Genomic DNA, 13546 nt, shown 5'->3' with positions numbered 1-13546 from the left:
CGGGCTGGTTTCACTCAGGGCTGCTATCTGAATGTTGAACCTATTTATTTCTCTACTAACAAGAGGCACCAAGGACAGTATCATTACCTTTGTCTTGTACGGTTTTCGACCGCTAAGGTGGGATACCCATGAGCCGAGGTATGCTGATCATGGTTGGGGTGAAGGACGCAATGTTAACGACACCTATTTAAGTCCATTTCTAATGCTATTGAGGCGAACAGTGTGATCCAAAATAAGGTTATTCAATCGTCCTGGTTTCTACCGTGTTCCACCGTTTCTTTAGTCCACTGAAAAGATACCATATGCCCTGGGTAAATTGCAGCTCACATTGTACCTACACATGTTGCTTTGCCGCTCGCTCGCAAATATCGGACTTAATGGTAAATGGTGCGGGCAGGAGGATAATATCATAACTTGCGATTGAGTTGGATTTAAGTAAAAGAAAATTGAGCAGCATGGTTTGAAAATCTAAGTTAGTTCTAATTGAGATTCATATTTTGAAACTGTCAAATCATGTCCACCGAGAATATTCCTTGATAACATTCTTAAAATAGATGAAAACCATATTGCATTAAGGACACGCTTCCATTTTATTTCATGCTAGGATTAAACCATGTAGATGTTTGTAACAAACTTCAGATAAATTAATGTGTGTAGATATGTGAAATTCTGAGGAAATGCCTAAAAGATCAATCCAAAATGCATAAAAATTATTTCTAACAGACAGAACAAGGTCTGTTAGCAGAAAAAGACGACATGGTTAGTATTTGGTAGCAATGTTGTAATCGGCATTTTCCATTTTATAATTCTCAGTCAGTATTCTTCTGAAGTACATGCGTTTTAAAGCATTTTTAAATTTAAATTTAGCCTTTAATTACTTTTAGTTTTTATATATTGTATTTTGCTCCATTCCATGGAAATTTGTACACGAGTGTTGTAGTTTCTGTTCTGAAAAATCTAGTAATATTAATACAGGTATGAAATTTTAGGAATTGCAAGACATTTTATCACTGCTTTTAATGTTTCACTAAATTTGGTGCTATAGTTAATTAATTGATTATTCTCTAAGAAAGCTAAAAACCTAACCCCAACCCCAGCCACAAAATTCATTGTAATTCCAACTAAGTTTAAATTCATTAGATAATTTCAGTTTGCTGCCTGTTCTGCATGCAAACCATGCTATTTTTTTATAATAATGCTAAGACCTGTGGAGCTTTTATTCAAAAGATTCATAGCAGTTTTCAAACTGGTTAAACTTTTCTGAACTATTAGGAGTTATTGATGTATTTTCTATATTTTGGGAATAAACACGAGTTGTCACATGAAACCAATTTGATACTTGGCCCATAATAGTTATTGATTTTTCACTGTAACAATAACAAAGTTGGATATTATTGTATAATTGATTCATGAAAATTAAACAATTTAATTCTTACGACTTTTGGGATCTGATTCATTATTTAGTACAAACAACTAACGAAGTTTATCTTTTCCAGATTGCAGAAGTGTACATTACTTTCTCCCCCTCTTCAATACATTTTAGCGCGTGCAGTAACCTTTACTTCTTCCAATTCTTCCTAATTTCTTCAACTTTTCTTCTTTATCATCTAATGTAAATATATTTTTTTAATTAACTCGTTTTTTTTCTAAATTCTTTATCTCTTTTATCCAATGGTCTTGAATTGTGTTCTTGAAAGAAGAAAATTATGGTGTAATTGCTGTAATTTTTAATTATATTTTCTCAAAGAAACGTTAATTATTAATAGTGAATTTCAAATCAGCAGATAATTTATTTATCAAATTATTAGATTATTCAACGGATATGCATTGAATTTTTACATTTTAAATCGTTTTTATATATTCCACGTCTGTAAGCAATGAATTCTTAAATTTCTGAAGGTTTTTCTTTCAATTATTTCATAAGACTATTCTCATTTTGTACCAAAGAATTCTCGGTGTTATATGTACCTGTTGGAAATTCATTTTCAGAGACTGAAAGATCAAGGCTTGTTTTTTATTGGGTTAACTGTCCTCCAGGTTTATCTACGGACATCATTATTCAGTTCAAGTCAGTAATCAATTTACTATATTTCATTCAGCTAACATGAAGAATCACACTTGCCTTTGGATTATTTATTTTATTGTTAGTAGTGGCAGAGTCTGGATCGATGACTAAATTAAGGTCTCCACCGATGCAAATATAATTCTTTTTTCTGACATTAAAATTTTGGGCTGTCTTTTGCTGGTCATATATATATATATATATATATATATATATATATATATATATATATATATATATATATAGTTCTTATAATATGTTCACATTTGTTCAACGAGATGTGTAGCATATAGAAAACAAAACAAAATACTTTTTATTTTAAGACATCCTCCTTTTTTATATTTCCCAGTCCCTGGAAATTTTTGTGGCACAAAGTATTGGCTTAAACGCAGCTAAAAAAACTGATTTATTGTTGTAGGAACTGCAGCAAAATTATGTGATTTTGGCTAATGAGAAAAGAGTAATTTAATGACGTTGTCTTGTGTGATAATGATGTAAAATATACGCAAAATGTGCAGCAGAATATGAAAATCGGGAGAATTATAGCTTTGGTAAAGAAGAAGAAGGAGGTTAAATAAACAGAGAAACAACAAAATCCCAAATAACTATAGTCACACGTATACTGTATGCCAACTGCCTGCTTATCAGACAGATGATAGCAAACGATGTATTTTGGTCTTGAAAAATATATAATCAGACTTGTTTGTTTTCGTATGAAAATAATTCAAAAATGGAAAAAGTGAGAGATTAGAGTGAAAAAAGATTGGAACACATCTATAAAGTAAGGATTAACTCCCTCGCTTCGTGTAACTCCGTACACATGATACCATTAAAGCTTAGAACACAGATTATAGTAAACATTATTTCAGAGAAAAGCAGGTGCAGCTTAACACGGACAAAGATTATTTATGGGCAAGGCCTTTTTGTAAGGTGAGTTCTTGACCTCACAAATCCTCCAGAAGTCTTTTCCATATGGTACTGAAATGTAAGACTTCGAAATTATGAAACGGTATTAATCAAAACCAAGCTGTTTTTTGTGGGGATTTTTGTCGTCTTTTTGTTATGTTTGTTCCTAACAATATAGTTTCGAGTAAACTCGGGCTAATAAACGTGATCAAGTACATACATTGAGGTAACACTTATTCTGTCTGGTCTACCCACAGAGATACAAAGCTATAGCCATAAAGATAATAACCGATTCTAATTTAAGCGTGATTCTTGGCGACAGCATTTCTGTGAGTAAAACTCTATGTTGAATACGTGTTCATACAAGGAGAGGATACTTCAGTTACGTAGTTTTTATGCTGATTTTAACGGCACCTGCAACACATTAACACATTATTTTCAATATCATGCAGAGGAAATTCGAGCAATGTACCATTCCCAAGGATATGCCTTTCATGGCTACCCCCATACAGAGAAATCCCATTCTACACTCGTAACTAGCATTGCGATACTTCAAAATCTTATCAATGACAGAAATGGGTTTTTTAATTGGTATTCCTAATCTTAACTAATGGTTAGGAATCCGTAAAAATGTAGACCGGATGCTATCGTTTCCATGCCGACAATCATTTGTTTGATAACTCAATAATCAGAGAATTGAACACGTATTCAACATACGAGCATTACTGATAGGACAAGACCGGGTCTTCAAATCATATAACTCAGGAAATTCAGTCGCCAAGAATCACGCTACTATTTAGGCAATGGTTTTATAAGGGAGAAACATTGTATCTGACAAACATAACCAGGGATGAAATACGGACGATCAATTGTGAGATATTTTATCTCAAAGATTTTGTCAGCTTGTCTTTAAAGCTTGATAAACTCAAGACCAGACATACTGAAGTGTTCTCCGTATATGCCTATTCATGAGATATTATTAGTCTAGGATATCATTGAAGAAGTAGAAGCTATTATTATTGATGTTGTGGACGACGACAATGACGATGATGATGATGATGACGATGATGATGGCGGTGGTTTAACCTGATTCTTAACCTGACAAAATAATATAATTCCTTTGGAATCGCTTTTGTCACATTTATCTTTTAAGATAGCGATAAATTTTTAAAGCACGAAAGTGCAACGAAATTGCCTGACCAATTTACATGCCTGTTTTTGGTCCATGGTTTTGCATGGTTTTTAAGACACAACAACACAAATAGATTATGTCGTGCATAGGCAACGAGAACAAAGTGACCCTGCCCAAATGCACAGCCATTGCAGCTGACTAGAGTTGATTAAACGGTAGGATTTTAACCCGTACAGTTTGGGTTGGACCTCCGGCACACTATCCACTGAGTCACTGCTGCTTCGGCCTGCAGTAGTCGCCCCTTAGGATTTGCGAGAAGACGCATCGGGAATATTTATTTTCTCCGTGTCAGCAGGGGTTTTAGCCTGATTTCCATTTTATGCAACAAGAACCTCCATCATGCTTCATTCATTACAGATCCGCTTGGAACTAGCGCCGTTGACGTTTTTCATTTTCGAAACATTTGTAGGCATTTTCATGCACTAATTGACTTTTGCTTGCAGTAAAATATAAACAATGATTGTGTATGTAGATCGGATAGGTCCTAGCTGACCCATACTTTTTTCAGCACTTACTCCCCTCATGCTTAAAATAGATTTTACAATATCCTAGAGCACCATAATCACTATGACCCTCCTAGTAACCAACTGTATATTTAAATTCTGACTCACAACATGTGTACGTTTTATATATTTTGAAAAAAGACAACAACACCCTCAATATAAAAACTAATTTATTAAAGTACGGATAATTCTTTGCTCAGTATTGTGGATTGTTTTTACTAAAATAATGAATATACCCTACACTAGATAGAAATACTTTTCTTAAAACACCTAGGCCACCAACTCTCCGCCAAAAACTTACTTTTACAACCATTGGCCACCATAATGATATCCAAATCCTAGGCTGAAAAGTTTGGGCCTGCTACCCACCAGCAATAGGTGTACCGTACTTATATCTATACACATTCTAGATATAGATAGGCATGAATAATGAGGTATACGTGCCTTCATACAAACATGCAATAAACGCAATAATCTGTGCAGGTCTTTGTATAAAATTGTTTTCAGATGTTTTCGACACCAAAATGTATCTGTATACTATATCGTCAAGCATTCCTACATCATAATTGAATGCTACAAAAATATAGGCTTACTTTATTAATAAGCTAGATAAGTTATTGAAATTCTGAATTGAATTAATCAAAAATGCATTATGTTAATAGCATGTGTGTTCACGAAAATAGCCTCAAGTTAAGTATGTGACTCATTAAAGTCTTGACTTTATAATTGTTGTTGTTGTTTTGTCTTGATTAAAACAGTTAAGGTCTTTGAAGATGATGGGGAAGCGCAGATGAAGTCGGAACACAAAGTCATTATTATTATTATGTATTCCAATACAGGCATAAATTTGCACAGTTATTTTTCATATTAATAATGCTTTTGTCTGTTTATTGTCAGCATGACACCAGACTTATACCAAGGGTGTGATTTAAAGTTTAAAGTGATAATAACTTCCGGTGTATCGTAATGCAGAGGAGAACAGTTAGCAATCATTCTTGACTGACTTGCTTCCGGAACTACAAAGAATTCGTTTTGCCAGGTGATTCAGATATAATGTCCAGTATGAAACTGAAACAATAGAAGCAAAATCCCGACCAATTTGTCGTAGCAACGAATCTTGTCCATGACAGAAAATGTTAACATACCATAATTTTGGGTAATTTGAGTTTATCTTAAAACATTGCCTATTTTCTTTTAATTTTAATATACCCTCTCTAATCATATCTACACAACCTTCAATTTCATACATATCGTTTTGACCACGTTCTCAATGCAGATGAAATGTTGCAAGTCTATCTCGGAGTAAACAAAAATCTCGATTTAGCCACACGCATAAAATACTCTAAATTGTCTGTTAATAATCAAACAAAACTCTCTAATGATTTAGATGTACCAAGACAAAGCTCTAAGATTGTACAATCAGCAATGTTTCTTTTAAAATTTCTTTATTCCATATTTTAACAAAGCGTTTAATTATAATTTATTCTGCTTTCTTTATCCATTTAATTTCTAACTTAATATCAGCATATACCTTAGCCACTTAAATGTTATATTCTACAATTTCTCTATCATTGGTTTCAGTTTCTTCTATTTGTTATCTAAATTATTGAAATGGTTGTAAAATCTTTTTTTTGGTGAGTATTTTTATTTTAGATTGTATATTGCCATATAATTGTACATATTTTGATGATAGACGTTGATGGTCTTCTATTCTTCTGGATAATCTGTTTGCAAACATAATAAATAGTTCCTTTCTTGTAAAACACCTGTTGTCAATCTTCTAAACCCTCATCGTTATAGGTCTTCTAGTTCTAATATGTTTATTTGCAGCTGATTAATAAAGAAAATAGACGACTGGTTGTCCTCTTTTTAACCATTTTTACACAAAATTATATGCTATTCTGTAAATATTTTTCTATTTCTGGCCTTGCAATAAATTTAGTAAATTTAGTATGTTATTCTGTGGTTCTTTTAAAACATTATTGACATACATGATTTGTTCAATGTCAATGTTCGAAAATAAATAAAATTTCACAAGTAAGCTACGCCATCGGATTTAGTTTGCGTTTTTGTAAACAACGTACAATGTACTTCACTTTATTTAAGTTTTTGATCCATTTAATATTTTACTTGTACATGTTAACCCATCAAGTTGATTTTATGTTTTTAACCAAAATTCATCTGTTTACTCTTGTCTGTCTCTGAGGACGTCGCTTTAATGGATTAAATTACATACTTGGCATTACTCCCATCAGAGCAACAAAGCGAAACAAAGCCTAGGTAATCCTAAAAGTTTTGAAAATTACAGCGATTGTTAGCTATCTCTTTAAGTATCATAATGCAAAGGAGGTTAGCATCACGTGCAAATTGCATCAAATGTAACACATATCCTTGGCATCATTATAGTGTAATAATGCCAACGAACCGACAGTATTAAGTAGGTGTGTTGAATTATTAGGGAAACTATTTTTATACATCTATGTCGGGTCTCCAATAGGTTTTTGTAGTGACATTGTATTCCAAAATAGTGTGCGGTGTCTGTATACCATTCTATAAATGGGTGAGTCTTTCATTTTCTTGCTTAAAAATAATGTACACGTTTTTAAACAATAATTTTACTTAATCAGCCAAGTCATTAAATTAAAGGTAATCTATGTTGACATCAGAATTAAAGTTACAGAATTTGATTGTTTAAATTCAGAATTTGAATAACTTAACTAGCTAATTAATAAAAGAGAGTCAATGTTTCGTACAGTCTTTATGTCTGCGATAAGTGTTACAAACATAATATTGGGGGTCCCGAGTGGCCGAATGGTATAAAGCGCTCACAGTTACGGATCACTGTCATCTCACCTCTGTCTGCGTGGGTTCCAGTCTCGGGTTCGGCCAATGTGGGTACGTGAGAAGGCTTGCCAGTAACTTCTCGTGGGTCGTTGATTCTTTCCGGCGTTTTCTCGGGTTCTTCCTCCATCATTTTATACTGACCGACATGTATAGCCTATCCTGTGCTGAAAATGGCGTTAAACCCTAGGACAACAACAACAAGAGTCATAATATTGATTTTATCTGATGGACGTACGAAGAAGTGAAAACTATTTTAACTTCTAAACTTATTGCTGATGTTGATAATTATTAAATTGAAGATTTTAACTAAAGAGTTAAATTATCGCTTATTATGTTGGGCTCCGCCGCTCTAATTTCATTAAGCTTAACCATTTTTAGATACTTTGTCTCTAAAAAAAAGGCTCGTTACGTCATATTTTCTAATATGTATTATTAAAAATTGTATCATTACTTTATGCATTGCCGAATAATACCTAAGGGTATTGGTCATGAAGTTTGCAAAATTATTTAAATACAGGTGATACAATAAAAACAGCTTGGAATATAGTACAACCAACACTAGTTGGTAGTTGGCCAATGAGTTTGTTAAAAATTTGGTAAGGCCATTGTGGCCTAGGACTTTTCAGAAAAAGAATGTTTTGGGGATTTGTGAGGTAATTTTTTTAAATATTGAGTTATATGTGTTTGAAAGAAAAAACTGGGGATTGGTGAGTCGGGAATTCTCCATGTTGTGTCAGAATCTTTTATCGTGTATGGTGTTAGTTTTGAAAATAATAAACATCGGACAAGGGTGAGATAGTATTTAATAGAAATCAATTTTTAAAAGTTTGGTGGCTAGTAGTGTTATGGTGTTCTATCAAATTTTTCAAAATAAAACAAATCGATGTCTTGTATTGTTGGATTTTTTTATATTTTTTTTTTGAGGGGGGTGGGTGGTGTTCTTTGCATATCGTTGGGTGAGACAGGAGTTATCCGCACTATCGAAGACCATTTTCTTTTCATAATGGGTTTTAATTTTTCAGAAGGAAAAAGAACTAGGACGTGATACAAAAAAGACGATCACCTCTTCTGCCTCGGAAACATTTAATAAGTAATTTTATTTTTTTAAGGAGATGGATAGTGTTACTTATATCTATAACATATGTATTATTTTATAATATAGTTTTCATTAAATTCATTGTATCATTTTCATTCATGAAATTTCAAGGTCTAAATGAAAATTCAAATAAATATCTTCAATTGAGCATTAGCGACGCGAATGGAGATCAAAATAACATCACGTGAACATAAGGATGATATTTGTACTTTTGGGAGGTCAGACTGACCTAGTTTGTGATTTGATGAAAACTTTAACAGCAGTTGTTGACTTAATCAATGGTAAAGTGTTTCACAAAAATGAATGATTCGTTGAGATACGTTTGCTAAATTCATTTATTTATATAAGCAATAGAACGCGGAAAAGTTCTCGTTCTAAAGAGTTATATCAATCTTGTAAGAAATACGTTGAGAATCTGGATTTATTAGTTTGAACTGATAACTGTTCGTTGGAATCGCAGATTGTGAAACATTTATTTTAAACAGACAATACCATATACTGGATTACAGTGAAATTATTCAAAGACTTGGGTATATTAATATCTTTGGATTTACCTTTAATTCAAGTAAAAGCTTGTGGATATCAAACAGATATGCTTCTGTGATGCTTACACATAAGCACATTCAAAGTTTCATTCAGAATATCTTTGGAGCATATCCGTATTACCTTTGAATTGATAGAACATTTAGGAATTAGGAATTTTAGGAATTCATACCATACTGTAAGTTATTTTTAATTCTTTCATGTATTTTAGGAAAATGCATTTATATTTTAAATTATAGAATACTTGTTGGTTCAGCTTTCTTGTTACGTACTTTAAGCCCCTAGCAAGTAAATTATAGTAAAACCAATAATCAGAATTGACAGCCGTCAACATCATTTATGCTTTCTTAATTTTTTTCCCCAGCAAAACCATTTGGTGGACTAAGAACGTCATCATGTATTTTGAGGGCTATAACGATTATGCATATAACCGTTGACTTTTCGAGTATTATCGGTTCTCGGTAACATTATCTGGTAACCGATCAAACAACATCCCTTACTCTCATAACCTCAAAACGCCAAATGTATTCAGTAAGCTGAGCAAATATATAAACCAATTAAAATGTAATCATCTTGCTCCTATTTTTTTTACACCAAAGCTTTGCGTACGAATTGAAACACTGGCACAAATCGGCTTCAAATGCTGCGCAGTGCAGTAATCTATCATTTAATCTGCTGCACTAAGATATGATTCAAAATAGTTCGAGTACTATCTCTACTCAAAACTTAATTCAGCCACGTGCACATACATTAACCCTATTGTCTTCTTTTAACGGTCAGGCATCTTGCAGTTTTTGCGTGTAAGTTATTTTAATGCTTGCAATAAATATAATCTACACTTTAAATTATATTTTTATAATATATTAATCACTGAAAGAAATGGAAGAAAATATATCAAAAGAATTAAAGTTGTATACATAGAACTCATGGTAAAGCAAGTGGGAAATATATGTTTCAGCAAATGTATCACGTGACTTTAACGAGATTTTAGAAAACGTAACTTTTGTTCTGCTGTAATTCTTGCCAGTTAACAAGTTGTTCATGCGGTATTGTGACTGAGATTACCGGGTAAAGTACTGAGAAATGCATTACGAGTAAGGAATTTAATTGTCTTTAAGGTTCTAGTATTTTTAATAGCTCTAGACGCAAGAGTTGAAATGATTTTAACGTTAGTGGTTTAAATGATTTTCACGTTATAGGTTGAAATGATTTTGACGTTATAGGTTGAAATGATTTTGACGTTAGTTGGTTGAAATGATTTTCACGTTATAGGTTGAAATGATTACAATAACGCGATAAAATCCAACAAGAAACCATTATGCCCTGGTATGGCACTTATATTCCTGCCACTACTTCTGCATCAAACTCAAACTCAAAGCTCAATATTGTGATAGTTTGTGATTTTAATATAGCAACATTAAAATTATAAAACTAATTTTAACGTCTTTAGTTTCACTAATGCAAATGTATTCCGTTTAAGGTATTTGATTAATGGGTTTAAGCTGGACCTCTGTGTTCAAGGTTAACAAAGGTAAGCTGAACGAATACAGGGCCAGGATAAACACACGTACACCTAACATATAAAGACACACTCTGTAAAAAGAAATTCTTCACTTCCTTTACAAATTATGTAGTATTAAATTCATTTGCATTCCATTGAGGAGTATTAAGGCCTCAGCAAATCTGAATAAGTTGCATGTTAACTTCATCTGTATATGATGTGATATCTTCAGTTTTAATGGTAGTAGCTGTGTGTGTATGTTTAATTTTTTAGCATAATGGGAGGGGAGGAAGGCATTTATATCGATATTATACATAGTTGCTCATCGCGTTTTTTTGAAAATGATCTCGGCTTACATGACGTTTGGATATTTAAATAACCGTTTTATTACAATAAAGTTAAAGTAAAACCTGCCAAAGACAACATTAAAAGACAAAGGACGCATGCTCATATAGTATTAGGTATTTATCTGCATATCTCGCCTCAAGAAAAACTATTATGTGATCCTTTATTGCCCAAAAGATACCAGTTTTACTGTATTAAAATAGATGCGTTTACAAACACATTTACTAAATGTTGGTCATATAGACACTTCAAAATATTTAGTTATAATTGTTCTAATAATATATATTTATACACACACACACACACACACACACACACACACACATATATATATATATATATATATATATATATATATATATATATATATATATATATATATATATATATATATATATATATATATATATATATATGTATGTATGTATGTATGTATGTATGTATGTATTTATGTATGTATGTATGTATGTAACCTGTTTACAAGCTTATTTGAATTTATAATATCCTATAAGAAAGTTAAAATGTAAGGATTTGCGCTTTCCATCTGTTTTTTCAAGATGGGTGTGAACTTGTAATCTGCACATGGCCTAAAGCTTTAATCCCCACTAGGAATGCTAGTACATCTTCGAAAGTTGACTTTCATTAGTTCGCAGTCAGATACATGATGACACAGTATCGACTAAACGCCAGCTTATGACCAGTGATTTTCGTAGGACCTCTAAAATATGCAGATGCACAACCCACATAATTTCATGTCTCTTTCAAATTATCGCAGTCTCTCATGAGACAATTCATAAATATTCTTTCTGGTGCAGTGTTGTTATTTTTTAAAAAAGTTCATCTCAATTTAAATACTTTGCAACCTTGTCCATTTTTGTTTGCATTTTATCATAGATTAACATCTCTGCAGATTTGCCGTGCGGAAGAACAAGAAATGAAGTATTTCCATTAACAGGTAGACAAAGGAGAAAATTAGAAATAAGGAGAAAGTGACATATTAAAACAGTCGATTTGAAAAACTACACTATGGAATGAAGTCATCAGGATCAAAATCATCGGTAATAAAGAGAGAACGGTAACGTGAATGTTAAATGTAGTAGCGAGAAATGGTTGTTGTACTAATAATAATATGTTGAGTGTGTTCTTTGTAGCGTTATTGATCGCAATCACTAAGACGAGTATAATGGTATTGATGGTTGAAAATTCGTTATAGCAGTGAAGATGATGAAGACATATACATATGATTGACGACGATACATAAGCCCAAAACTAGTTATACAATACCGATAAATGGCTAAGTTATACAATTGCAATGGTAACGAATTTCAAAAATACTCAGGAAGATAAAACCTTCCAAGTAAACTCGAATATTTAAGTCCTCCAAAATAGAAGTAAAAGAAAACAGAAAAAGAAGAGATGATGTCTTGTTGATGAGGAGGAGCAGCAGGAATATAAATACTGGGAAGACGATGGTGATGTAAATGTAAACATTCATGAGATGAGAATGTTTAAGATAATCATGTTTCTTACTCCATTTATTTCAGTGTTGAGCAAGAGTTGTTTGTAAACAGGAAGTACAATAATACTTGCAAAGAAGGAGTATGCGTGGACTGATGTAATTGATCTCTAGAGATCCATTTTTGTCGCCAGCAGTTCTTTCCGCGTCTAATTATCTCCATTTATTAGCCATACAATAAGTTTCTTTTCGCATCATTTAGAGGTCTTATCATTCGAGAGGTCAGAAACACGTGTAAAAGATGCCAAAACACAGGACTGATCATAAGGTAAAGCTTCATTTGCTCGTTAAGGCTGTATTGCTTTAACCCCTGTGGGGCATGTTCGTTCAATCTGAAACTGCATACCGTACACAAATGCTTCTCATTTGACCAATCAGTTCCAAAGTGCGTTCAGGCATTCTTTTTAAAAGAAACGTTTCAGGCGGAAAATTAATCATTCAAAATCGACACTTTGGGAGATTTGTTCAAAGTAAACCTTTTCCTTTAACTACTTAAAGTCTGCTTCAAATCGCTCGATGACAAGGTATATGGATTGGTCGAGAAATAACGAACCATATACCACCAGATGGAATTGGGTCCTATCGACCTTTGGATTCCCTATTTGAGAAATTGCTCTTATGAGCATAAACCTATTTAATGTAGAACCGGTCTCAAAATTCATAGTGTACTCGGGCGATCTAACGAGAGACAAGGTTTATGGGTGACATGCAAAAAGCCGTATAACAAATACGAATATGCTTTTATTTAATTGTTTATTGTTGCATACTTAAATATAGAATGTGTTTTATATAATTAAATGGTTACTGTTGGCAAACGTCGATTTCCGTCGATAAAATAATAGACACTGCATTTGTCAATTTTTTCTCTTCCGTTACATTAATTAAACATAAGGTATACACAATAAATACTTGGATCAGACCTACATTACTTTCTCACTTTATTTTGGTATTTCTATGCTCTATTTTATATAATTCCATTTATGATAAATATAATAAAAAATAATATTCTTGAAGGTAGCATGCAAGTCAGGTATAGAT

The sequence above is a fragment of the Sinohyriopsis cumingii genome, chromosome 1 (assembly GCF_028554795.1).
Source record: "Sinohyriopsis cumingii isolate HCF-2022 chromosome 1, ASM2855479v2, whole genome shotgun sequence".
In the NCBI taxonomy this organism is placed as follows: domain Eukaryota; kingdom Metazoa; phylum Mollusca; class Bivalvia; order Unionida; family Unionidae; genus Sinohyriopsis; species Sinohyriopsis cumingii.
This window is presented reverse-complemented; position numbering follows the sequence as displayed.